The 26,592-nt window shown below is 39.0% G+C and overlaps 1 pseudogene; it reads left to right on the top strand.

Annotated features, from left to right (window-relative positions):
* Positions 1 to 10,265: 10,265 nt before the first annotated feature.
* Positions 10,266 to 26,147, top strand: LOC101152568 (translation initiation factor IF-2, mitochondrial-like; annotated as a pseudogene).
* The last annotated feature ends 445 nt before the right edge of the window (positions 26,148 to 26,592 follow it).

Below are 26,592 nucleotides of genomic sequence, written 5' to 3'. Positions count from 1 at the left end.
ACATTTGCTGTTCAGGAATATTCGCTGTTCTGCAGCCTCCGCTGCTGATACCCAGGTAAACAGGGTCTGGAGTAGACCTCCAGCAAATTTCAACAGACCTGCAGCTGAGGGTCCTGACTGTCAGAAGGAAAACCAACAAACTGAAAGGACATCCACACCAAATTCCCATCTGTACGTCACCATCATCAAAGACCAAAGGTAGATAAAACCACAAAGATGGGGAAAAAACAGAGCAGAAGAACTGAAAATTCTAAAAATCAGAGCACCTCTCCCCCTCCAAAGGAATGCTGCTCCTCTCCAGCAATAGAACAAAGCTGGACGGAGACTGAGAGAAGAAGGCTTCAGATGATCAAACTTCTCTGAGCTAAAGGAGGAAGTTCAAACCCAATGCAAAGAAGCTAAAAACTTTAAAAAAGATTGGGCAAATGGCTAAATAGAATAACCAGTGTAGAGAAGTCCTTAAATGACCTGATGGAGCTGAAAATCATGGCATGAGAACTACATGATGAATACACAAGCTTCAGTAGCCGATTCGATGAACTGGAAGAAAGGGTATCAGTGATTGAAGATCAAATGAATGAAATGAAGAGAGAAGTTTAGAGAAAAAAGTAAAAAGAAGCAAACAAAGCCTCCAAGAAATATGGGACTATGTGAAAAGACAGGTGATTTCTGCATTTCCAACTGAGGTACCGGGTTCATGTCACTGGGGCTCATTCAACTGTGGGGGCAGGACAGTGGGTGCAGCCCATCAAGTGTGAGCCGAAGCAAGATGAGGCATTGCCTCATCTGGGAAGTGCAAGCGGTCAGGGAATTCCCTTTCCTAGCCAAGGGAGGGAGTGACAGAAGGCACCTGGAAAATCGGGTCACTCCTTCATCTGCTTGGTGTACCTGAAAATGATGGGGAGAATGAAAACAAGTTGGAAAACACTGTGCAGGATATTATCCAGGAGAACTTCCCCAATCTAGCAAGACAGGCCAACATTCAAATTCAAGAAATACAGAGAATGCCACAAAGATACTCCTTGAGAAGAGCAACTCCAAGACCCATAATTGTCAGATTCACCAAAGTTGAAATGAAGGAAAAAATGTTAAGGGCAGCCAGAGAGAAAGGTCGGGTTACCCACAAAGGGAAGCCCATAAGACTAACAGCAGATCTCTCGGCAGAAACTCTACAAATAGAAGAGAGTGGGGGCCAACATTCAACATTCTTCAAGAAAAGAATTTTCAACCCAGAATTTCATATCCAGTCAAACTAAGCTTCATAAGTGAAGGAGAAATAAAATCCTTTACAGACAAGCAAATGCTGAGAGATTTTGTCACCAACAGGCCTGCCCTACAAGAGCTCCTGAAGGAAGCACTAAACATGGAAAGGAACAACTGGTACCAGCCACTGCAAAAACATGACAAATTGTAAAGACCATCGAGGCTAGGAAGAAACGGCATCAACTAACAAGCAAATTAACCAGCTAACATCATAATGGTAGGATCAAATTCACACATAACAATATTAACCTTCAAAGTAAATGGGCTAAATGCTCCAATTAAAAGACACAGACTGGCAAATTGGATAAAGAGTCAAGACCTATCAGTATGCTGTATTCAGGAGACCCATTTCATGTGCAGAGACACACATAGGCTCAAAATAAAGGGATGGAGGAAGATCTACCAAGCAAACGGAAAACAAAAAATAGGCAAGGGTTGCAATCCTAGTCTCTGATAAAGCAGACTTTAAACCAACAAAGATCAAAAGAGACAAAGAAAGCCATTACATAATGGTAAAGGGATCAATTCAACAAGAAGAGCTAACTATGTTAAATATATATGCAACCAGTACAGGAGCACCCAGATTCATAAAGCAAGGCCTTAGAGACCTACAAAGAGACTTAGACTCCCACACAATAATAATGGGAGACTTTAACACCCCACTGCCAACATTAGAGAGATCCACGAAACAGAAAGTTAACAAGGATATCCAGGAACTGAACTCAGCTCTGCATCAAGCAGATCTAACAGACATCTACAGAACTCTCCACCCGAAGTCAACAGAATATACATTCTTCTCAGCACCACATCACACTTATTCCAAAACTGACCACATAGTTGGAAGTAAAGCACTCTTCAGCAAATGTGAAAGAACAGAAATTATAACAAACTGTCTCTCAGGCCACAGTGCAATCAAACTAGAACTCAGGATTAAGAGACTCACTCAAAACCGCTCAACTACATGGAAACTGAACAACCTGCTCCTGAATGACTACTGGATACATAATAAAATGAAAGCAGAGATAAAGATGTTCTTTGAAACCAATGAGAACAAAGACACAACATACCAGAATCTCTGAGACACATTTAAAGCTGTGTGTAGAGGGAAATTTATGGCACTAAATGTCCACAAGAGAAAGCAGGAAAGATCTAAAATTGACACCCCAACATCACAATTAAAAGAACTAGAAAAGCAAGAGCAAACACATTCAAAAGCCAGCAGAAGGCAAGAAATAACTAAGATCAGAGAAGAACTGAAGGAGATAGAGACACAAAAAACCCTTCAAAAATCAATGAATCCAGGAACTGGTTTTTTGAAAAGAACAACAAAATTGATAGACTGCTAGCAAGACTAATAAAAAGGAAAAGAGAGAAGAATCAAATAGATGCAATAAAAAATGATAAACGGGATATCAATCCCACAGAAATACAGAAATACAATCCCACAGAAATACAAACTACCATCAGAGAATACTATAAACACCTCTATGCAAATAAACTAGAAAATGTAGAAGAAATGATAAATTCCTTGACACATACACCCTCCCAAAACTAAACCAGGAAGAAGTTGAATCTCTGTATAGACCAATAACAGGTTCTGCAATTGAGGCAATAATTAATAGCTTACCAACCAAAAAAAAGTCCAGGACAAGGCAGATTCACAGCTGAATTCTATCAGAGCTACAAGGAGGAGCTGGTACCATTCCTTCTGAAACTATTCCAGTCAACAGAAAAAGAGGGAATCCTCCCTAACTGATTTCATGAGGCCAGCATCATCCTGATACCAAAGCCTGGCAGAGGCACAACAAAAAAAGAGAATTTTAGACCAATAACCTGATGAACATCGATGCAAATATCCTCAATAAAATACTGGCAAACCGAATCTGGCAGAACATCAAAAAACTTATCCACCATGATCAAGTGGGCTTCATCCCTGGGATGCAAGGCTGGTTCAACATATGAAAATCAATAAATGTAATCCAGCATATAAACAGAATCAAAGACAAAAACCATATGATTATCTCAATAGATGCAGAAAAGGCCTTTGACAAAATTCAACAACACTTCATGCTAAAAACTCTCAATAAATTAGGTATTGATGGGACATATCTCAAAATAATAAGAGCTATCTATGACAAACCCAGAGCCAATATCATACTGAATGGGCAAAAACTGGAAGCATTCCCTTTGAAAATTGGCACAAGACAGGGATGCCCTCTCTCACCATTCCTATTCAACATAGTGTTGGAAGTTCTGGCCAGGGCAATCAGGCAAGAGTAGGAAATAAAACGTATTCAATTAGGAAAAAAGGAAGTCAAATTGTCCCTGTTTGCAGATGACAGGATTGTATATTATAAAACCTCATCGTTTCAGCCCAAAATCTCCTTAAGCTGATAAGCAAATTCAGCAAAGTCTCAGGATACAAAATCAATGTACAAAAATCACCAGCATTCTTATACACCAATAACAGACAAACAGAGAGCCAAATCATGAGTGAACTTCCATTCACAATTGCTACAAACAGAATAAAATACATAGGAATCCAACTTACAAGGGATGGGAAGGACCTCTTCAAGGAGAACTACAAACCACTGCTCAATGAAATAAAAAAGGATACAAACAAATGGAAGAACATTCCATGCTCATGGGTAGGAAGAATCAATATCGTGAAAATGGCCATACTGCCCAAGGTAATTTACAGATTCAATGCCATCGCCATCAAGCTACCAATGACTTTCTTCACAGAATTGGAAAAAACTACTTTGAAGTTCATATGGAACCAAAAAAGAGCCCGCATTGCCAAGTCAATCCTAAGCCAAAAGAGCAAAGCTGGAGGCATCACGCTACCTGACTTCAAACTATACTACAAGGCTACAGTAACCAAAACAGCATGGTACTGGTATCAAAACAGAGATATAGACCAATGGAACAGAACAGAGCCCTCAGAAATAATGTCACATATCTACAACTATCTGATCTTTGACAAACCTGACAAAAACAAGAGATCAGAAAGGATTCCCTACTTAATAAATGGTGCTGGGAAAACTGGCTAGCCATATGTAGAAAACTGAAGCTGGATCCCTTCCTTACACCTTACACAAAAATTAATTCAAGATGGATTAAAGACTTAAATGTTAGACCTAAAACCATAAAAACCCTAGAAGAAAACCTAGGCAATACCATTCAGGACATAGGCATGGGTAAGGACTTCATGTCTAAAACACCAAAAGCAATGGCAACAGAAGCCAAAATTGACAAATGGGATCTAATTAAACTGAAGAGCTTCTGCACAACAAAAGAAACTGCCATCAGAGTGAACAGGCAACCTACAGAATAGGAGAAAATTTTTGCAATCTACTTGTCTGACAAAGGGCTAATATCCAGAATCTAGAAAGAACTCAAACAAATGTAGAAGAAAAAACAACCCCATCAAAAAGTGGGTGAAGGATATGAACAGACACTTCTCAAAAGAAGACATTTATGCATCCAAAAGACACATGATAAAATTCTCATCATCACTGGCCATCAGAGAAATGCAAATCAAAACCACAATGAGATACCATCTCACACCAGTTAGAATGGTGGTCATTAAAAAGCCAGGAAACAACAGATGCTAGAGAGGATGTGGAGAAATATGGATGCTTTTACAGTGTTGGTGGGACTGTAAACTAGTTCAACTGTTCTGGAAGACAATGTGGTGATTCCTCAAGGATCTAGTACTAGAAATACCATTTGACCTAGCCATCCCATTACTGGGTATATACCCAAAGGATTATAAATCATGCTGCTATAAAGGCACATGCACACGTATGTTTATTGTGGCACTATTCACAATACCAAAGACTTGGAACCAACCCAAATGTCCATGAATGATAGACTGGATTAAAAAAATGTGGCACTTATACACCATGGAATACTATGCAGCCATAAAAAAGGATGAGTTCGTGTCCTTTGTAGGGACATGGATGAAGCTGGGAACCATCATTCTTAGCAAATTATCGCAAGAACAAAAATCCAAACCCCACATGTTCTCACTCATAGGTGGGAATTGATCAATGAGAACACTTGGACACAGGAAGGGGAACATCATGCACCCGGGCCTGTCCTGGGGTAGGGGGAGGGGAGAGGGAAAACATTAGGAGATATACCTAATGTAGATGATCAGTTAATGGATGCAGCTCACCAACATGGCACATGTATACATATGTAACAAACCTGCACGATGTGCACATGTACCCTAGAACTTAAAGTATAATTTAAAAAAAGAAAAAGAAGAGGGGGGAGGGGGGAGAGGGAAGTTCATGCATTAAAATAAAAAAGAATGGGGACATATGAGAAGATTCAGATGACTGAGCATTTCTAAAATCCTCCAATTTAATGAAATATCCTTTACTAGCAGAAGCAGCTCCTATTTCTCCTCATGAAAAAGCAGATTCTTACTTGCAAAAAGATCTGGTTACAAAGTTATGTGAGGCACTTAACCTTACAAAAAGAACTTAATCCTCCTTAATCCTCACCCATATTGTACCTATGACCACAGTTGAATCCCAGCATGTCCCCTACCAAATTGCAAGAATGTAATTTTTTAATACAGTAACTGCCTGGGAATATTTGTGGGAATGGTCTCTGAAGGAGTAACAATTCCGATCACTGTAATAGGACATTGCAGTAGTTTACTATACTAATTACATTATGCTGATAGAATCTGGTGAGCTGAAAGTAGCAGGTAATCAAATGCTGTGGTAAAATTATTCACACCAGAGGATAGAAGATAAATAACCTCTTCCCTAAATACAAGTGGCTTCACCTCAGTCAAACTTTAGGAGCTTCATGCCAACCATAGTCTGGGGTATGTTGGACTTTCTTCACCAAAATGAAGAAAACATGCTACAATGCCATTGCTTTTCACTAAGATACAAACATGAAAATCATTGAGTGTCTTTTCACTTGCGTGACAACATATACACATATAGGTATTCAGTAAACACCATGTTTGAGTGAGGCTGAGCCCATCATGAACACAGTATCATCTGAACTATCAAGTCATAAAATCACGCGTGTTCAGCAGCATACTTTCATGAATTGGAGATAAAATAAAGATAATCAAGCATGAGCTCTCAAGCAAGATGCAAATGTATCGCATCAGCAAATGACTCACATTTCCAGCATATGCCTGCAGAAGCACACATGAGGGTGGATTCTGAGAATTCTCGATTAGGGATGTCACGTGGGAGAACACAAGGCTGTGAAAGGAGAGTTTAGGTTGGGAAAGCACTCTTCTGGGATAAAGGACTAACATAATGTCCAGGACTCAAGCAGATGGCACAAATTCACTAAGAGGATAGTCCCTAGAAATATGAATTATGCCCCATGCATAAATTATCTTATCTAGTAGTGGAAAAAAATAAAAGTTTCAGAGGTTTAGGTGTGCTAGAGTCAAATATTAGTGAGGGCCAGAAAAACCCACAATTTTCCAATTCTTCCTTGGGAGGGCTCTGAGGATACCATTTATGGCAGCAATTAAAATGTCCTGGGGAGAGGAGAAACAGCATCAGTAAAGTGTTCAGTGGTGACTCTCCTCCCTAACAAAGTAAGAGCGGTTGTTACAGAACTAGGCTCATTGATAATAACAGTGGTGATTAGAAATAATAGAGGCTAGATGGGTTATGGCACTTAACCAAAAGAAGCTAAATGGACACAATTACTGTAATGAATGGAAAGCTTAGAGGGACAGCCAAGGGTCTTGACCCACAGAGGTCTATGGAAACTGTTAGAACTTAACACCCTTAGAACAAAATAAATAGGCAGTCAACAAGGGTATTCAACTGTACAATAAAAAGAAAGCAAGGATGGATAACCAGGAGGCTAAAGGAAATTACCCCAATAAAACTCAAGGCCCTTTGTCTAGGAATTATTAGTTAGGATTGTGTAGTAAATAAAATCTTGGTTCAAATTTGCCTCACTGGGGTTCCCTGGGTCTGGAGACCCATTTGGCAATCACTCATCTAGTCTCTGATTGCATAATTAAAAAATATTTGGTTTTGGCATAATATATATGTTAGATTCTTAGACTCCAGAACAAGAGTCACTATGATAGGGAAGACTAAGTGGAAACTTCTGAAAATTCCCCTAATCCCAACCAAGATAGTTAATCAAAACTAATATTATGTCTCATGGTCATGCAGGAATTACTGCCATTCTTAAACACCTAAAGCATGGAGAAATGGTGATCTCTAACATATCCCATTTAACTCATCAGTCTGCCCACCCTTTCCACCCCCAAATATGTATATAATTCCTGTGCTATGACAGTGCAGTATTGCAAACTTAACTAAGCAGTAGTCCTAGTTGCAGCTGCTATGCCAGGTGTGGTACCCTTGCTAGAGTAGATTAACACAGCCTCAGGAATACAGACATTTGTGTTAGTCTGCTGGAACTGCCATAACAAAATATCACAGATGGAGTGGCTTAAAGAACATAAAAATTTATCTATTTTACATTTCTGGAGGCTGGAAATCCAAGATCAAGATTTCAGCAGGTTTGGTTTCTCCTTGGTCTGTGGATGAACACCTTCTCTTTGTGTTCTCACATGGACTTTTCTCTGTATATGCACATCCTTGGTGTCTCTTCCTGTTTTTATGAGGGCATAATAGATGTGTATTTTGTGTCATTATGGCTTCATTTAACCTTATGTCTTCATTTAACCTTAGTTACCTTTTAAAGGCCCTATCTCCAAATAAGGCCATATTGAGAGGTACTGGGATTAAGCTTCAACATATGAATTCCAGGACCTAGCTAATGCATCTTTTTCCCTCCTTATCAAAAAAAAAATTCAGAAATAGTTTATATTTACTTGGAATAGACAACAGTACTTTTCCTATCTTACCTTGAGTCTAGGTCTGTCTTCTCTCCCTTCTGTCATAATATATTCTGAAGATACCCAGACTAACTCAAACTCCTGCAGAATATCACATGGGTCTATATCAATATCTATTTCAATGACACCATGACTATCACATGGGTCTATATCAATATCTATTTCAATGACACCATGACTATCACATGGGTCTATATCAATGTCTATTTCAGTGACACAGTGCTAATCAGATCGGATGTGCAAGAAGCAGCTAGTATATTAAGGTCCGTGGTAAGACATTTAAACTCCAGAGGGTGAGAAATAAATCCTATGGAGATTCAGGGGCTCATCACTTCAGTTTGATTTTTAGGTCTCCAGTATCTATGGACTGCTAGAATTACCCTTCTGAAATAAAAGAAACATTTATTCTTCGTTGTCCACTATGCAGAAGTAAGCACAGGTCTGGTAGTTCCTTACAGGTTTGGTGCAGCATTTTCCATAGCTGAGAATACTTCTCTGACCCATACAGTAGTTGACATGAAATACTGTCCAGAACAGGGAAGGTCTGTACAACATTTCCAGGCAGACTCATGGGCTGTCATGCTGCTTGGGCCACAAAACTGAGAAGAACCTATGATATTAGAGGTATTATTGGTAGGAAAAGTTGCTATATGGGGTTTATGGCAAGCCCAAATAGGAAAAACATAGCTGACATTTTGGGATCTGGAGCAATGCCATGTTATCTGCACCAAAGGATTACATACTTTTCAAAAAAGAGCTTCTTTTGTTTCCACTGGAGTTCTAGATGGGGGCAGTAAGAGACCATGAGGCCAGAGTAGTCCATTAGTACTGTAAGACTCACAAAGTGTTAAAGTTGAGCAGAACCAGCAGCAATGAGGATGGAAGTGATGTATCTAGAATGGTGCATAAGCAGAGTCAGAGGGCCCAATAACCTGAATGAGAAGATAGATTGGGCCTCATGGCACCCACCGCATTTGCAACAGTACCTCTCTCAGCACTCATTATAGTTATATTGAGAAGCCCAGATAACTAGCTGATGGAGGAGGGATAAATCTGAGCTTGCTTCCTGGATGGCATCTGCACTCAGGCCCACTCAGAGATGACCTTGTAAGTCAGTGGTGAGGAGAAATACTCCCAATGGGCAGAGACTCAGGAGGTTCACTTGATCATCCAACTTTAAGGAGAAAGAAGGAACCCAAGATTAGCATATGAACAAACTCACAGACAGTGGAAAATAGCTTGGTCAATTTGTCAGGAACCTGGAATAGAAAACACTGAATATTTGAGGTCTCAGGAAAATGCCTGAGGATGAACGTTTCTGAATGGGCACACAGAGTGAAGTCTTTGTACTTCTTGTTAATGCCCACTCAGCCAGTTGACATCAGGTGGGTGGGCTCAGTGTTGGGACAATGCTCATTTGAAATGAATAAACATGGTGGAAGAGATGGAAGCTAAGAATGATGTTAACAGCATGAGTCTCTACTTGCCAAGTATATTAGTTTCCTTAGTTTGCAACAACAAAGTGCTACAAACTGGGTGGCTCTCACAACAGAAATGTATTGTCTCCCAGTTCTGAAGGCTTCACATCATCGTCGTTCTGTTTGTTTCTCTGTCTTTTCATTCATATAGCATTCTTTTTTTTATAAGGACAACAGTCATATTGGATTAGGAACCCACCTTATTCCAGTATAACCTCATCTTAGCTACATCTGCAACAATCCTGTTTTTAAATAAGACCATATTCGAGTTCCTGAGGTTAGGACTTCAACCTATCAATTTTGGCAAGACGCAATTCAACCTACAACACCAAGGATGGTCTAGTTTTGGCTGATGCTGAATTTCCAAATTGTCAATAGCAGAGGCCAGTGCTGCATTTCTGTTGGAGCTAACTAGCTTGATCACTTTGACCCTTTCAACCCTTGGGAAGGACAGTAATTCATTTTAACAGAAATATACATGTACTTTTGGTGAAGGTTTGTCTTTCCAGGTTGCCGAATCTCAGCCTGCACATCTCACCCATGGCTTACTACACGCTTGATGCATTGACTTAGAGTCCTGCACAACATTGTGACAGACCAGGGGATTCATTTTCTAGCAAAGGAAGTGTAAGAGTGGGCACATGACCATGGGGTCCACCAGTCACATCACATTTTCATCATCCAGAAGTTGTCAGTTTGACGGAGGTACAGAGCTGCCTATGAAGACATGGCTGAAGTGACAATTCAGAAACAGGACTTTGAGAGGATAGAAGGCTATCTTGCAATATAGTGCATAATTTAAAACAACAAATTTTTATAAACCCAGGAACTAAGCAGTGGAAATTAGAGAATTCGTGTTTCTTTTCCTTGCAACTCAGGCTTCTGCGGAATTAAAGTTCCTGGTTCTCAAGGAGAAAATACTTCCACTAGAGAAAACAGAAAGAGTCTCATTAACATTGAGACATCACTGCCACTTGAGTACTTTGTCCTCATCATCACCAAGGAATGGAAAAAAGAAAAGGAGTCAGCATGTTGGCAAGGTTGGCACTCGAATGACCCACACACAGTAAAGGGACTGAGAAGGGCACAGTGGCCAGGAGCTCTGGCTCCTCTGGAATGAGGGTCTGTGTTATGCATCCAAGTAAGAAACTGAAGCCAGATAGGTTCTAGCAGGTTGGATAGTTGTGTAGAAGTGAAGGGAAAACTTACCATTTGCCCTTTGAATTTTTGCTAAAAAATTAATTTATAAAAGCCAGATTACTAGGAAAATGGCATATAATTTATTAGCACATACAGGGAAGAATTATAGAGTGATTGATCAATATTTAAATGGGGTATAGAAGTTTCTATCTCTTTTTTTTTTTAAAAGAGGAGAGTGAGATGGAGAAGCGTGGATGATTTTAAAGAGGTAGAAAATAATTTTGAGGGGAATTTAATGGGCGTAAAGAACATATAATGGCCTGGGACAAAGTCTACTGGGCCCACAGAACAGAAAATGTTTTGTGACAAAAGTCTGTCCAGATGTGTTTAAAGACTTTAGTCTTTCTTTCTGTGATGTGAATTTAGCTAATGAAAACTCAGGGAAGAAATCAAAAGTAATTGGTTTTGTTTCTTTGTTTTTGGCAGGTTCGAACTTTAGGCAGATAAGGGATCTTCAGAGAACAACTTTTTCCTGTGCTTTGGGAAGGAGGATTGAGAGACAGGAGGGCAAAGGAAGGCCAGAGAGAGCTCAAGAGGTTTCTTTTTCAGTTCAGCATGTCAAAGTGCCATATTCTAGGGTATCGGTTTCCGAGCCCCAACAGAATAAAAGGAAGACTGTAAGTGTTGAGTATGCTGCCAAGACCAGCTGCAGTGTGGCAGGTGCTCTAGTTCTTCCCACTAACCTTCCATTTCTGAAGCATTCTATTTCAAACAATTACCATCATAAAAGAAAAAATAACTTATGGTCCATTTCTAATTATATATGTTGTATTGTGAAATATATCCCTGATAGGACAAACTTCAGTTCTGTCTAAATGTGGGTGAGAATTGAAACTTTCCCTTAAATTTAACTGGTCTGATGATTGGAAGAATTTTTGACAAACCAGCTCCTGGCTCCATACATTTGTAACCTGGTATCTCCTGCACTCCGTACTTACTTCTGGTGGCAAGTGACACCAGGATATCAGGACCTGGTTTGTGACACTGCACCTTCATGTTGGAATACTCAATCCCAGTGCTGGGTGAGTTACACAGCAGAAGTTCTGTGTGCCTTGAAGCTATTTCTACACTGTGGTGGTTAGCAATAACCTGTCTCTACACAGAAGTGACTGCAAAACACAAACTATATTATAAAAAATCCCTAACAAATGTACCCTTAACTTCTTAGCACACCATCTGACATGTGACTAAGTGCAATGAAAAATTTGTAGTAGAAATAAGTAGTAGTATTAAACAATTTCAGTTAAAGTAGTTTATTTCAGCAAATTTTATAAAAGCATATGGGAAATAAACATATTACTAACTTCTCTCCCAGGATCTTAGAATGCACCTGTACAAGTTAGAGACATGAGACATCCTTTTCTGGGGGATGCTGGGAATGGGAATGTTTGCACTGGAAATGAGTGGAAGGTGTACTATGTTGGGGGAATATCTGCTTTTGTTTCAAAGACTGAGTATGAAGAATGGTTTGGAGTTCTGGAGTGGATATTTGACATGTTCAGGGCTTCTTTACATATTTTGAAAAACATTTGCATATTGGGGGAAATGTTAATATCATGAATCCTGTCTTTCCCATCAAAACCAGAACTCAGATACCCAGCCTCTCTTGCGACTAGCACTCAGGCAGGTGACCTAGACTTCGACCAACAGACACACCCCTATGAGACTGATTTAGAGATGAGCAAAACAGTGTTCCCATTTTGCTAGTATAGGTGGCAGCAGGAATTGCAAGGGCAAGTACCTGATCACAGGTAGTGTCCGTGATGGTGCAATAGTGAATGTGGGAGCACTAAGACCTGGCATTTCATGTGTGATGAAAGAGGCCCCAGTGGTATCCATGTCAGGCCATTTATTGCATGGTTTTTTGTGTTCCCAAAAGTATTATATTTCTGGCTGAACTAGCCAGACTGGATTTGTTGATTGCAGCAAGATTTTACATCCCATTTTAATACATAAAAAGTGCTCACCCTGACTCATAATAAAACAAATACAAAGTAAACCGTAAATTCATGCCATTTTTCATCTGTCAGATTGATAAAGATTAAAAATTTGATCTGTAGTCATTGGTATAGGAAAACAAACCCTCTCATTGGTGAGAATGCAAATGAATTACAGTGTTGAAGGAAAATGATATGGCAATATCTATGAAAATGTATAGCACAGGCCGGGCACGGTGGCTCACGCCTGTAATCCCAGCACTCTGGGAGGCCGAGGCGGGCAAATCACGAGGTCAGGAGATCCAGACCATCCTGGTTAACATGGTGAAACCCCGTCTCTACTAAAAATACAAAAAATTAGCCGAGTGTGGTGGCAGGCACCTGTACTCCCAGCTACTTGGGAGGCTGAGGCAGGAGAGTGGCGTGAACCCAGGAGGCGGAGTTTGCAGTGAGCCAGGATCGCACCACTGCACTCCAGCCTGAGTGGCAGAGCAAGACTCCGTCTCAAAAAAAAAAAAAAATGTATAGCACAAATATCTTCTGACAAAGAAATATTGCTACAATTATATTCTACATATGCATTCATAAGAACCAGTCAAGAAATATACAATAATTATTTTTGAATTATTTGTAAGTGGGGAGTTTTAATGTTAATGTAGTCAATTGAGAACAGATTAATACATAGTTGAACATCCACAGAATGGAGTAATATTTAGCTGTGTAAAGAGGAATGCTGTATATGTGACATTTTGTTACATATACAGTAGACATATTGTTAAAGTAGAAAAGCTGGGTGTGGGGCAGCAATCACAGAATGCTGCCATCTGTGGAGAAGGGAAAAAAAAAAACAAAAATGTATGCATAGATTTGGAAGATCTCTGGAAGAAGGTGCAACTGATAACTGTTATCTCTAGGGAGGGAAGCTCGATGAAAGATACTCCAGGAGATGGTTGCTTTTCAAAGTATACCTGTTTGTGGCTTTTGAATTTCATTATTTCCTTCTGTGTAAGAAATAACCATGGAATGACAGCTGTGTGCTGGATACCATGGCACATAGGACACAAAGGTAACCCAGACACTGCCTCAGCATTTGGGGGTTAATTGATAGAGATAAAAATGACTATAGCATAATGGGTTAAGAGCTGGGATAAGGATGTACACAAGATGCTGGGGGAAGCCAGAGAAGAAGCTCTTGAAGAAGGACAATCAGAAAAGTTTTCCAAAGGGAAGGGTGCACAGGAATTGAACTGAGAACTAGTCATCAGAGCTTCAGGCAAAGCTATGCCAAAATGTAAAAAAGAAGATGAAACAAAATAATCAGAGGTAAAATCAATGAGGTACATAGGACAGCCAACTTTGGAGGAACTTCAAGTATCTCTTGATAATTCGAGTTTGGGTGTGGGAAGACGTTGAAAGGTAAGTTAAAGAGTTATTTAAGGCCCACATAATGAAAGACCTTAGATACTGGATATTATTCTTATAGCAAGGATGAGCCATTAAAGCTAGAAGGTAGAAAGAGAATTCCGTGTGGAGACTTCAAATGGCAATTCTAAGGCATAGCACAAGGCTTTATATTTATTTAAATTAAGGCAGGCCACAGAAAGTCCTAGAGCAAATAGGAATGCATTCAGTTGTCCGTTATTCAAAAATCCAAGTAACAATGCTGTAACTAACAGTTACTGGTATTATTATTATTGTTTTACAGAAGGTCTGGAAGTAAGCATCTCAGGGCTGGCAGCTCAGTTCAATAATGTCATCAAGGAACCTGGTTTCTTCTTTTCCTTCCACACTCATTCTTGACGTCGTTCAAGTATAGAATGATTTTTTAGTTTTTTTTTTTTTACAGTGTAAGTAGAATCATACTCTATTAGTTTTCTATTGCTGTGTCACAAATTATCACTAACTTAGTGGCTTTAGACAACAGAAATTTATGATCTGACAGTTTTTATGAGTAAAGAGTTCAGGCACAGTTACTGGGTGTTATGCTCAAGTCTCAACAGACTGCAATCAAGGTGTTAGCTCAGGCTGTGATCTCATCTGAGACTTTGGGGGCCTCTTCTAAGTTCATTAGTTGTTGTCAGAATTCAGTTCCTTGGGGTTGTAGGACTAAGGTGCTCAGCTTTTGAAGGTTACCCCTTTTCATAGGCATTTCACAATGTGGGTATTTACTTATTCCAGACAAGCATGAGGGCATCTCTCTCACTAGGAATTTCTCCATCCAGCTGGCTAAAATGGAACCTTATCAAATATAACCTAATCAAGGAGTGACTACCCCAATATATTCACAGGCCTTTCCATGCTCAAGGGGAATGAATTACATAAGTTATGATATATATTATAAAATATGATATATATTATATAAGTCAGTAATCTTGGGGGTCATCACAGAATTTTGGCTATACTATCCCAGGACTTGTGTTTGTATTTTTGTTTGTTTTTATTATTTGTTTTCTACTAATGGATCATTTGTAAATTCTCACCTTTATTTTATTACTTTATATACCACTCAGTGGCCGACATATGTTTTTCTCTAGTGATTTTTAATCAAATATTATTTTTAATAAGAGATAACCTACATCCACATTCCCACTCTCATTTCCACATTTTCTCATCACCTTGTCACTCACTTTTATTCAATGATGGCTCATATACTAAAAGGAAAAATAAATAAAGATGTTTGTAGCATTATATAAACACAACACAAATTTTGGTTAAAAAAAGGTGAGTTTTTCCTATACTAATTTTCTAAAGAATAAAAGCAGAGTTCACCAAAAATACTATATATAAGACTATTTGTAGGTAATAAAAAAGAATTGTAATCTCACTGGGACAGAAGATGTACTCATACAACAAACTGAATAACAATAAAATATTTAAATTGAAATTTAAGCCAACAGTGGAGGTCAAGTCACAAGGCTATAAGCTATTACTTGTCACATTAATCCTATAGACAATCTAAGTTTAGAGGAGAATGTTTGGATTATTTATTGTGGTGACATAAGCTACCCCAAAACTTAGTGGCTTACAACAACAGCAATTTTATTATACCTCACAGTTACATGGGCCAGGAGTTTGGGCAGACCTTAGCTGGGCAGTTTTTCTGCTCCAAGTGGCATCAACTGGATCACTGTGTGGTACTCAGCTGGAGGCTTGCCTTGCCTGAAAGCTCCAAGAAGGGTCCCTCACAAATCTGGCACCTCACTGCTCCTTGGCCTCTCTCTTTCTCTCTCTGCATGGCATCTCATTGTTAAGGGATGTTAAAAAAAATTGAAAATGAAGGCCACAGTTTGGATATACACTCAGAACAACCAACCATAACCATAACAAAATGTAAGCTATGTTGATCTCTCTGAAATGCAAGCTCTAACCGTAAATAAACCATAAGCCTTTCTTCCATGTCAGTATTATAAAGTTGAGTCAATCAGCTACAGAAAAATAAGCTCCTACAGCTCTATGTGCCCTAAAAGGGATACAAATTTATCATAGCCAATTACAATAGAGTTCAATGTCTTTCTCACAGATGCTATAAAGCTATAAGCTGTGCTGTAACACTTGTGAGATGAGCTTCTTAACACGTTCAGTTTGAAATCTCCTGGTTTTTGAAATGTTCTTTGGTAGGCACAATAAACTCCTATCTTCCTGTTTTACTTGATCTGACTTTATGTTTTCATTTTTTATTTTTATTTATTTATTTATTTATTTTATTTTTAACAGTTTCTGGTGTCAAATATGAGATGTAAACTAGATCCTTGATAAGCTCCAAGGCAGGTGAGTAACCTGATGCCGTAGGCACAATAAACCCCTTTATTCCTGTTTTACTTGATCTGATTTTATTTTTAGCAGTTTCTGGTATCAAATATGAGATGTAAAGTAGATCGTTGATAAGCTCCAAGACAGGTGAGTAACCTGATGCCAGTACCACAGAGCCCATGGTGCTCACTGCTTTCTTGCTGAACACGGAGCTCAAGGGTACTCTCAGATCCAAGATGTACTCTCTGCATTTCAAGCTCTTCAACTCTGTTGTGCATACCTGTGCTGTGTGAAAGTTTCTTGATAAGTCATCCTTACATCTGCAAGAGGAGAAAACCCATTATTCCCTGTGTCTGTAACAGGAGACAACCTGCCATTCCGTTGGGTTTCTGGACAGCAGTACAAGTACAAGGTTCCCTATAGATACATTCATTTGAGGAAATCCAAGGCAAAGATACTTTCCACCTGGTCCATAATCCCTTCCCTACATCTGTCTGAACCCCCTGCTTCCTATATTTATAACAGCTATGGATCAGGATCTTGTGTCTTTTTTGTGTGTGTGAAAAATTGGTGACCTTTATAAAGGTCAATGTGAGGCTGCAGTGGCTGCTTTGGGTGACCTTCAACTTAGACAAAATAGTTCATTCTGAAAGCACTCTTGAAAAGAAATGACCCAGAACCTCTCAAAGACAATGGAATGCAGTCTTGGACTGGTAGGCAGAGGCTTTTAATAGACAGAATGACTCACAATAACCTCTCCAAAATAATGTCTACCAGTGTGCAAATAATAATTTAAAAGCTAAAACTCAGCCTGACTCTATAGACCCTTCTGTGAATCCTTCTGCTTCATTTTATCCTCCAGTAATTGATTTTTCTGAACCTCCTTTAATGTTTTGGCTTTTCCACCTAAATCTCTTCACACCAGCTTCCTTTAAAAAATTAGACACTCAAATGAGCCAGGAGTACCTGTTACAGCTGAATTTAAACCTTGATCTTACACAGAACTCTGAGCCATTATAAAAGATTTTGTGATATTAAAAAAATACAACCAAATTTATAGAAGAATTTAAAATTTTTTAGGGGGTCTATAATCCATGCTTTTAATTTGTACCAATTTGTCCATGTGATAGTATGCACAGGAAGTAACTGAAAATGGCTAGAAAAACCCCATTGGGATAATCCATCTGGATATACTGAGGCTCCTGCTAAGCATGCTTTTAAATAAGAAACGCAGATGGACAGAAAAATGGGCCAACAACTGTTAGACGCTATTACTGAAGCACTTCCAATGAGAGTAGGCTGGACCATAATCTAACCTTATAAAAAATGAATCTGCTGCAGACTATCATGCCCATCTGTAGACAGTTTTCACATAATACTGGCTTTAAAGGCCAGGACGATAAAGTGGCTATACTAGCCCATTTTGTTCCTGGATTGCATACAGAAATAAGTGAGTTACTGAAGAAATCTAGACTAAAATGAGAGGTAATTCTCACAGAACTGCAACATCTAGTAGAGCATGTTGAAGGGATATTAGATTAAAAAAAAAAGAAGCCATCAGGTAAACAAACCAATGACTCTACAACAGTTGCAGGGAATTTGGCCTATCTTTAAAAAAATCTTGTTCCCAATTTTGCCTCCATTGATAAAGATGCTTAGGGTTACTGGAAGCAGAAGGGGCATTGGCAAAAAGACTGCCCGTTGCTAAATAAGGGGAAATTGGAACAACCCCCACATCCTTTTAACAACTCTTAATGTTGATAGGGTTCCAAGGAATTGCCCAGTAAGCTGCTTCCAATAATTCCTTTAAATCAATGAGGAGAAACCAAACTTAACTGAAGAAATTTGTACTGTGACACCAGAACAACTCTTTCTACTTTAGAGTCCACCATGATATATCAAGAACTTTCTCAGGATAATAAAAGTTATCTCAATGGCAGGAGTTTCAAATCAAGTTCAAAGGGTTCCTTTAACAGAATTCTCAACTGTCACCCTTGGCCCTTTTTCTGAGAATCATGCCTTCCTTTTATGTGATATTGCTCCTCTGAATCTCCTAGATAAAGATCTGTTTTCCTAAATAGGAGGCTCAATAAAGTTATCCGCTGGAGAAATGACCCTACAAATCTAAGATTTATCAGACAATAAAACCTTGTGGGTTCTCCAGGCCCAAATTGGCTGTCCTAAGGAAACTAAGTTCCATAAATGTATAGACATACATCTTTCTGAAATTCCTGATACTCTATGGGCTTCTACTCTACAGATGTGGGAAAGATCAAACACATCAGATCCATTAAAATTGTGACTGACCCTTTTAAATTGCTTTATTTTCTTTTTCGAGACGAAGTCTCACTCTGTTGCTCAGGCTGGAGTGCAGTGGTGTGATCTCGGCTCACTGCAACCTCTGCCTCCCGAGTTCAAGTGATTTTCCTGCCTCAGCCTCCTGGGTAGCTGGGATTACAGGTATGCGCCACCGTGCCCGGCTAATTTTTATACTTTTAGTAGAGATGGGGTTTCACCATGTTGGCCAGGCTGGTCTCAAACGCCTGGCCTCAGGTGATCTTCCCACCTTGGCCTCCCAAAGTGCTGGGATTACAGGCATGAGCCACCGCACCCGGCCTAAACTGCTTTGTAAGTTACCCCAATACCCTCTGAAACCTGAAGCAAATCAGGGACTCACTTTAAGAGTAGAGGACCTAATAAATCAAGGAGTAATTATTTCGTGTGCTAGTCCTTGTGACCTTCTTATCTTACCTGTCAAGAAATCCCATGGACAGGGATCGAGATTTGTACAGGGCTTTAGAGCTACAAATAAAATTATATGTCAAGATTCCCGGCCAGGTGCTGTGGCTCACGCTTGTAATCCCAGCACTCTGGGAGGCCGAGGCGGGTGGATCACGAGGTCAGGAGATCGAGACCATCCTGGCTAACACAGTGAAACCTGTCTCTACTAAAAATACAAAAAGACAATTAGCCGGGCATGGTGGTGGGCGCCTGTAGTCCCCAGCTACTCGGGAGGCTGAGGCAGGAGAATGGCATGAACCCAGGAGGCGGAGCTTGCAGTGAGCCGAGATGGCGCCACTGCACTCCAGCCTGGGCGACGAAGTGAGACTCTGTCTCAAAAAAAAAAAAAAAAAAAAAGATTCCCAGTGATACCAAATCCAAACACTTTGTTGTCAAAGGGATCAACTGAATCTGAGTGGTTCACAGTAGTAGACTTATACTTTGTATATATATTTTAGCATTCCAGTAGACAAAAAAGAGTGTTAGTATTTGTTTGTTTTCACTTGGAAAAATCAACAATGTACTTTGACAGTAACACCTTAAGGATTAAAGGCTCTTTCATATTTCTCACAAATTTTATATCAAGATTTGAACACTGCAGTTTCCCAGACATTCTACCTTGATTCAATATGTAGGTAATTTGCTTCTTTGTTCTTCATCTAAAGAGGACATACAAATTGACCAAATATGTATAAGAACCAGCTTATGAGGGCCATAAGACCTCTTGAGATAAGCTTCAATTCTCACAAGAAGTGGCACATTATCTAGGTCATGACTTCTCTGCAAAAGTAATCTTTCTGTCTCCAGAAAAAATAAATATTATTCAAAATTATTCTAGACCTGTGACTAAAAGGCAACTCAGAGGATTCCTCAGAATTTCACGATAGACCAGGTCACAACATTGGCGTCTCCACTACATGAACTAACTAAAAATAGCAATTGGGACCCTTTTCTTTGGAAAGCAAAATAGTAGGGGGCCCTTACTGAACTAAAACAGGTTTTGCGAAATCCTCCTGTGTTATGACTCTCCAATTATTCTAAACCATTCACATTGTTTATTCATGAATGAAACAATCAGACTCTAGGGGTCCTCATTCAAAAACTTGTAGGAAAAAATAGGCCCATAGATTAGTATAGTGTACAGTTATGTCTGGTTGCTACAGCATATCCAAATTGTTTAAAGGCAGTAGTTGCAGGTGCCAAATTATACAATTTTTCTCAGAACTTGTTCAAAGCAATAACTTATGCCTACACCTTTCACATGCTGTAGAAAGCTTGCTAAATCGTGAATGTACCCAGCATTTCTCAGCCAGCAGGATAACATTTTATGTGATTCTGCTCCTATCACCTTCAAATCTGCATATTCTTTGCTGCAATTCTTTATTTAAACTCTGCTACCATCTTACCTTTACCCAACAAAAGTGAGACGTATAATTGTGTTAAACTGATTTCTCAAAATTTGACTCCGAGATTGGATTTACAAGAAATTCTATTCACCAATCCAGAACTGTTGCTCTATGCTGATGGTTCCTATGCCAAAAATTTTGAAGGAAAATACTAAGCTGGGCATGCTGTTACAATTCAACATGAACTATGATAAAAAGGAGATCTCCCCATTTTAATTCAGCCTAATCTGCAGAATTATTTGCCCTCACTTGAGATTGTAAAAGAGCAAAAGATAAGATTGTAAATATCTAGACTGATGTCAGGTATGCTTTTGCAGTAGTCCGTGATTTTAGTGTGTTGTAGAAACAGAGGGGATCCTTAACGTCAAATGATATGCCTACAAAAATGGGTCTCAGGTTGCTAATCTCTGCATTATTGCTGCCATCATAAGTAGCTATCATAAAAATTAAAACTCCTACTTATAAAAGAGACCCTGAAAATCAGAGAAATTCCATGGCTGATTTTCATGCTAAAGCTGCCACCAAAAAAACAAACAAACAAACAAAAAACAAAACAAAAAAACTTCAAAACTGTCTCAACTAATAAACTATGCACCTTGAGTGAAATCCATCCAAAGGACATAAAAAAAAAATTCAGAACTTACAAGAATGGTAAAAATATGTCTTAGAAACAGAAAAAAAGATTGGATTAATACAGGTTGTGAAATCCTTGAGAGATTCTGGGGGCACCCAGATAGCTGTTTAGTACTTTCTGATCCCTAAAGTTGCCATTCTTCTGAGCTTTTCATTCTTTTACTTACCATGGAGTTGATAAAATGATTCAAGCCCTGGTGAAGTATTGGTGGGCAGACTTTTCAAAAGGAGCTTAGCGATGTCTACCATCCCCAGCCCTGGAAACTCTGCTGTGTCACTCAGCCAAAGGAGATGCCAAATCAGACTGGCTATTCAGCAGCACAACACTGTCAGAAATTTGTCCCACATGTCCCCTGGGCATGATCCCCTAACTAGACTTCCTACATTGCTGGGACATCCTCTTTTGGACCTCTTCCATTAGCAAAGGGCAGCACTCTGATTGTTTATTAGAACTGAGGTTAACCTGGGATTAAGGTGCCATCTAGAACTGAAAAGGAGGCAATGGCGTGGCAATAAAGAACCTCTAAGCAAATATATCCAGTAAAAACCTAAACAAGTCAGACAAGGAAGACGAGTACATAACCAATCCTTCAGTGCAAAGACACAGACATACATCCACAAAAAACAATAGCAAACAGGAAACCATGTTCTCCTCAAATGAACAAAACAAGGAACCAGTAACTTCCAATCAATAGAAGAGAGAGAATCCTCCCTAACTCATTTTATGAGGCCCAGCATCATCCTGATACCAAAGCCTGGCAGAGACACAACAAAAAAAGAGAATTTTAGATCAATATCCCTGATGAACATCGATGCAAAAATCTTCAATAAAATACTGGCAAACCGAATCCAGCAACATATCAAAAAGCTTATCCACCAAGATCAAGTTGGCTTCATCCCTCAGATGCAAGGCTAGTTCAACATACACAAATCAATAAATGTAATCCATCACATACACAGAACCAAAGACAAAAACCACATGATTAGCTCAATGGATGCAGAAAAGGCCTTCGACAAAATTCAACAGTCCTTCATACTAAAAACTCTCAATAAACTAGATATTGGTGGGAAGTATCTGTTAAAATAAAAAGAGCTACTTATGACAAACCCCAGCCAATATCATACTGAGTGGGCAAAAACAGGAAGCATTCCCTTTGAAAACTGGCACAAGACAGGGATGCCCTATCTCACCACTCCTATTCAACATAGTGTTGGGAGTTTCGGCCGGGGCAATCAGGCAAGAGAAAGAAATAAAGGGCATTAAATTAGGAAAAGAGGAAGTCAAATTGTCCCTGTTTGCAAATGACATGATTGTATATTTAGAAAACCCCATTGTCTCAGCCCAAAATCTCCTTAAGCTGATAAGCAACTTCAGCAAAGTCTCAGGATACAAAATCAATGTACAAAAATCACCAGCATTCTTGTACACCAATAACAGACAAACAGAGAGCCAAATCATGAGTGAACTCCCATTCACAATTGCTACAAACAGAATAAAATACATAGGAATCCAACTTACAAGGGATATGAAGGTCTTCTTCAAGGAGAACTACAAACCACTGTTTAATGAAATAAAAGAGAACATAAACAAATTGACGAACATTCCATGCTCATGGGTAGGAAGAATGAATATCGTGAAAATGGCCATACTGCCCAAGGTAATTTATAGATTCAATGCCATCCCCATTAAGCTACCAATGACTTTCTTCACAGAATTGAGAAAAACTTTAAAGTTCATATGAAAACAAAAAAGAGCCACATTTCGATGTCAATCCTAAGCCAAAAGAACAAAGCTGGAGGCATCATGCTACCTGACTTCAAACTATACTACAAGGCTACAGTAAACAAAACAGCATGGTACTGTACCAAAATAGAGGTATAGACCAATGGAACAGAACAGAGGTCTCAGAAATAACACCACACGTCAACAACCGTCTGATCGTTGACAAACCTGACAAAAACAAGAAATGGGGAAAGGATGCCCTATTTAATAAATGGTGCTGGGAAAACTGACTAGCCATATGTAGAAAGCTGAAACTGGATCCCCTCCTTACACCTTATACAAAAATTAATTCAAGATGGATTAAAGACTTATTTGTTAGACCTAAAACCATAAAAGCCCTAAAAGAAAACCTAGGCAATGCCATTCAGGACATAGGCATGGGAAAGGACTTCATGTCTAAAACACCAAAAGCAATGGCAACAAAAGCCAAAATTGACAAATGGGATCTAATTAAACTAAAGAGCTCCTACACAGCAAAAGAAACTACCATCAGAGTGAACAGGCAACCTACAGAATAGGAGAAAATTTTTGCAATCTACTCATCTGACAAAGGGCTAACATCCAGAATCTACAAAGAACTTAAACAAAATTACAAGAAAAAAATCAAACAAGCCCATCAAGAAGTGGGCAAAGGATATGAACAGACACTTTTCAAAAGAAGACATTTATGCAGCCAACAGACACCTGAAAAATGCTTATCAGAACTGGTCATAGAGAAATGCAAATCAAAATCACAATGAGACACCATTTCACACTATTTAGAATGGTGATCTTTAAAAAGTTAGGAAACGATAGGTGCTGGAGAGGACGCGGCGAAATAGGAATGCTTTTACACTGTTGGTGGGAGTGTAAACTAGTTCAACCATTGTGGAAGACACTGTGTTGATTCCTCAAGGATCTACAACTAGAAATACCATTTGACCCAGCCATCCCATTACTGGGTATGTACCCAAAAGATTATAAATCATGCGGCTATAAAGACACATGCACATGAATGTTTATTGCAGCACTATTCACAATAGTAAAGACTTGGAACCAACCCAAATGTCCATCAATAATAGACTGGATTGAGAAAATGTGGCACATATACACCATGGAATACTATGCAGCCAAAAAAGGATAAGTTCATGTCGTTTTTAGGGTCATGGATGAAGCTGGAAACCATAATTCTGAGCAAACCACTGTAAGGACAGAAAATCAAAAACTGCATGTTTTCACTCATAGGTGGGAATTGAACAATGAGAACACTTGGACACAGGGCAGGGAATATCACACACTGGGGCCTGTCGTGGGGTGGAGGGATAGCATTAGGAGAAATACCTAATGTAAATGACGAGTTAATGGGTGCAGCAAACCAACACGGCACATGTATACATATGTAACAAGCCTGCACGTTGTGTACATGTACCCTAGAACTTAAAGTATAATAAAAAGAAACAAAAAGAAAAAAGAAAAACTCAAGTGGCAGCAATGGAAGCTGGAGGTACCACTCAGCACATTGGTGCCTTTCTTGTGTCTCTGCCTTCGGGGGAAAAGATAACTTTTCTTGATACTCCGGGACATGCTACTTTCTCAGCAATGAGAGCAGAGGGGCTCAAGTCACTGACATTGTCATCTTGGTTGTAGCTGCAGATAATGGGGTGCAGAATCTATTCAGCATGCCAAGGATGCTCAAATTCCTATTGTCCTTGACATAAATAACTGTGACAAAGCTGAGGCTGATCCTGAGAAAGCGTAAAAAAAGCTACTGGCTTATGATGTGCTGTGTAAATATTATGGAGGTGATGTTCAAACACTGCCTGTCTCTGCACTTGCAGGCGATAATCTAATGGCTTTGGCAGAAGAACAACTGCAGAAACGTTGGAATTGAAAGCAGAGCCCCACTGGTCCAGTGTAAGGAACAGTAATAGAGTCACAAAGGAAGAGGTCCTGTTACTACAGCTATAATTCAAAGAGGAATTTTAAGAGAAGACTCTGTTCTGGTTGCTGGAAAAAGTTGGGCAAAAGTACACTTAATGTTTGATGAAAATGGAAAAACAATCGGTGAGCCCTATCCCAGCATGGCAGAGGGAATTATAGGCTGAAGAGATCTTCCTTCTGCAGGAGATGAAATTCTTGAAGTAGAACCTGAGCTAAGGGCATGTGAAGTTTTGACTGGAGGAAGTATGAATAAGAACAGGAGAAAAGTCAACAGGATCTGAAAATAATAGAAGAAAAGTCAAAGGAACATGAAGAAACACATTGGAAAGCCCGTGAGAAGTATGGCAATGTGCAGTGGAAGGGGAGATCATTTCTAAAGTATTTAGAAAGAAAAGAACAAACATCCTTAAAGCCAAAAGAGAAAATGGAAAGAGATTCAAATGTACTTCCCAGTGATTATTAAAAGTGATGTTGATGATCTGTTGGGGCCATTTTGAACATTATAGATACCTATGATGCATCACACGAGTGTGAACTAGAATTAGTACATTTTGGAGTGGGTGATATAAGTGCAAATGATGTTAACCTTGCTGAAAGATTTGATGGTGTTATATATGGCTTTAATGTGAATACAGGCAATGTTATCCAACAGTCAACTGCAGAAAAGGAGTAAAAATTAAACTTCACAAAATAATTTACCGTCTAGTTGGAGATTTGCAAGAGGAAGTGAGCAGGAGATTACCCTGCGCTGTGGAAGAGCACCCAGTAGGTGAAGCGTCTATACTAGCTACCTTCTTTATAACAGAAGGGAAGAAAAAAGTTCCTGTGGATTGCTGCAGAGTCCAAAAGGGACAGTTAGAAAAAAAAATTAAATTAGCCTGTAATGGACATGTAATTTGGAAGGGATCATTAACCTCAGTGAAACACCATAAAGATGATGTTTCAATTGTCAAAACTGGAATTGATTGTGGTATCAATTTAGATGAAGAAAATATAGAATTTAAGGTGGGAAATAAAATTGTTTGTTATAAAGAAAAGCAAATTCGAGCCAAGACTTTTTGGGATCCAGGATTTTAAAATTACATTAAAAATGTAAATAACTAAAAAAAAAAAGACAAAGAGGGGCATTACATAATAGTAAATAATTCAGTTCAAGAAGAAGACCTAAATACCCTAAATATATATGCACCCAACACAGGAGCAACCAGATTCATAAGGCAAGTTCTTAGAGACCTACAAAGAGGTGTAGATTCCCACATAATAATAGTGGGAGACTTCACCACTCCACTGAGAGTATTAGATAGATCATTGAAGCAGAAAATTAACAAAGATATGCAGGACCTGAACTCAACAATGGACCAAATGGACCTGATAGACCTCTATAGAACTTTCTACCCCAAAACAACAGAATATACGTTCTTTTCATCACCAAATGGTTCATACTCTAAAACTGACCACATAATTGGACATAAAACAATCTTCCACAAATGAAAAAGAACCAAAACCATCCCAAACACACTCTTGGATGACAGTGCAATAAAAATAGAAGTTAAGACTAAGAAAA

The sequence above is a fragment of the Gorilla gorilla genome, chromosome 1 (assembly GCF_029281585.2).
Source record: "Gorilla gorilla gorilla isolate KB3781 chromosome 1, NHGRI_mGorGor1-v2.1_pri, whole genome shotgun sequence".
In the NCBI taxonomy this organism is placed as follows: Eukaryota; Metazoa; Chordata; class Mammalia; order Primates; family Hominidae; genus Gorilla; species Gorilla gorilla.
The sequence above is the reverse complement of the archived record's forward strand: the minus strand, read 5'-3'. Positions and strand labels throughout refer to the sequence as shown.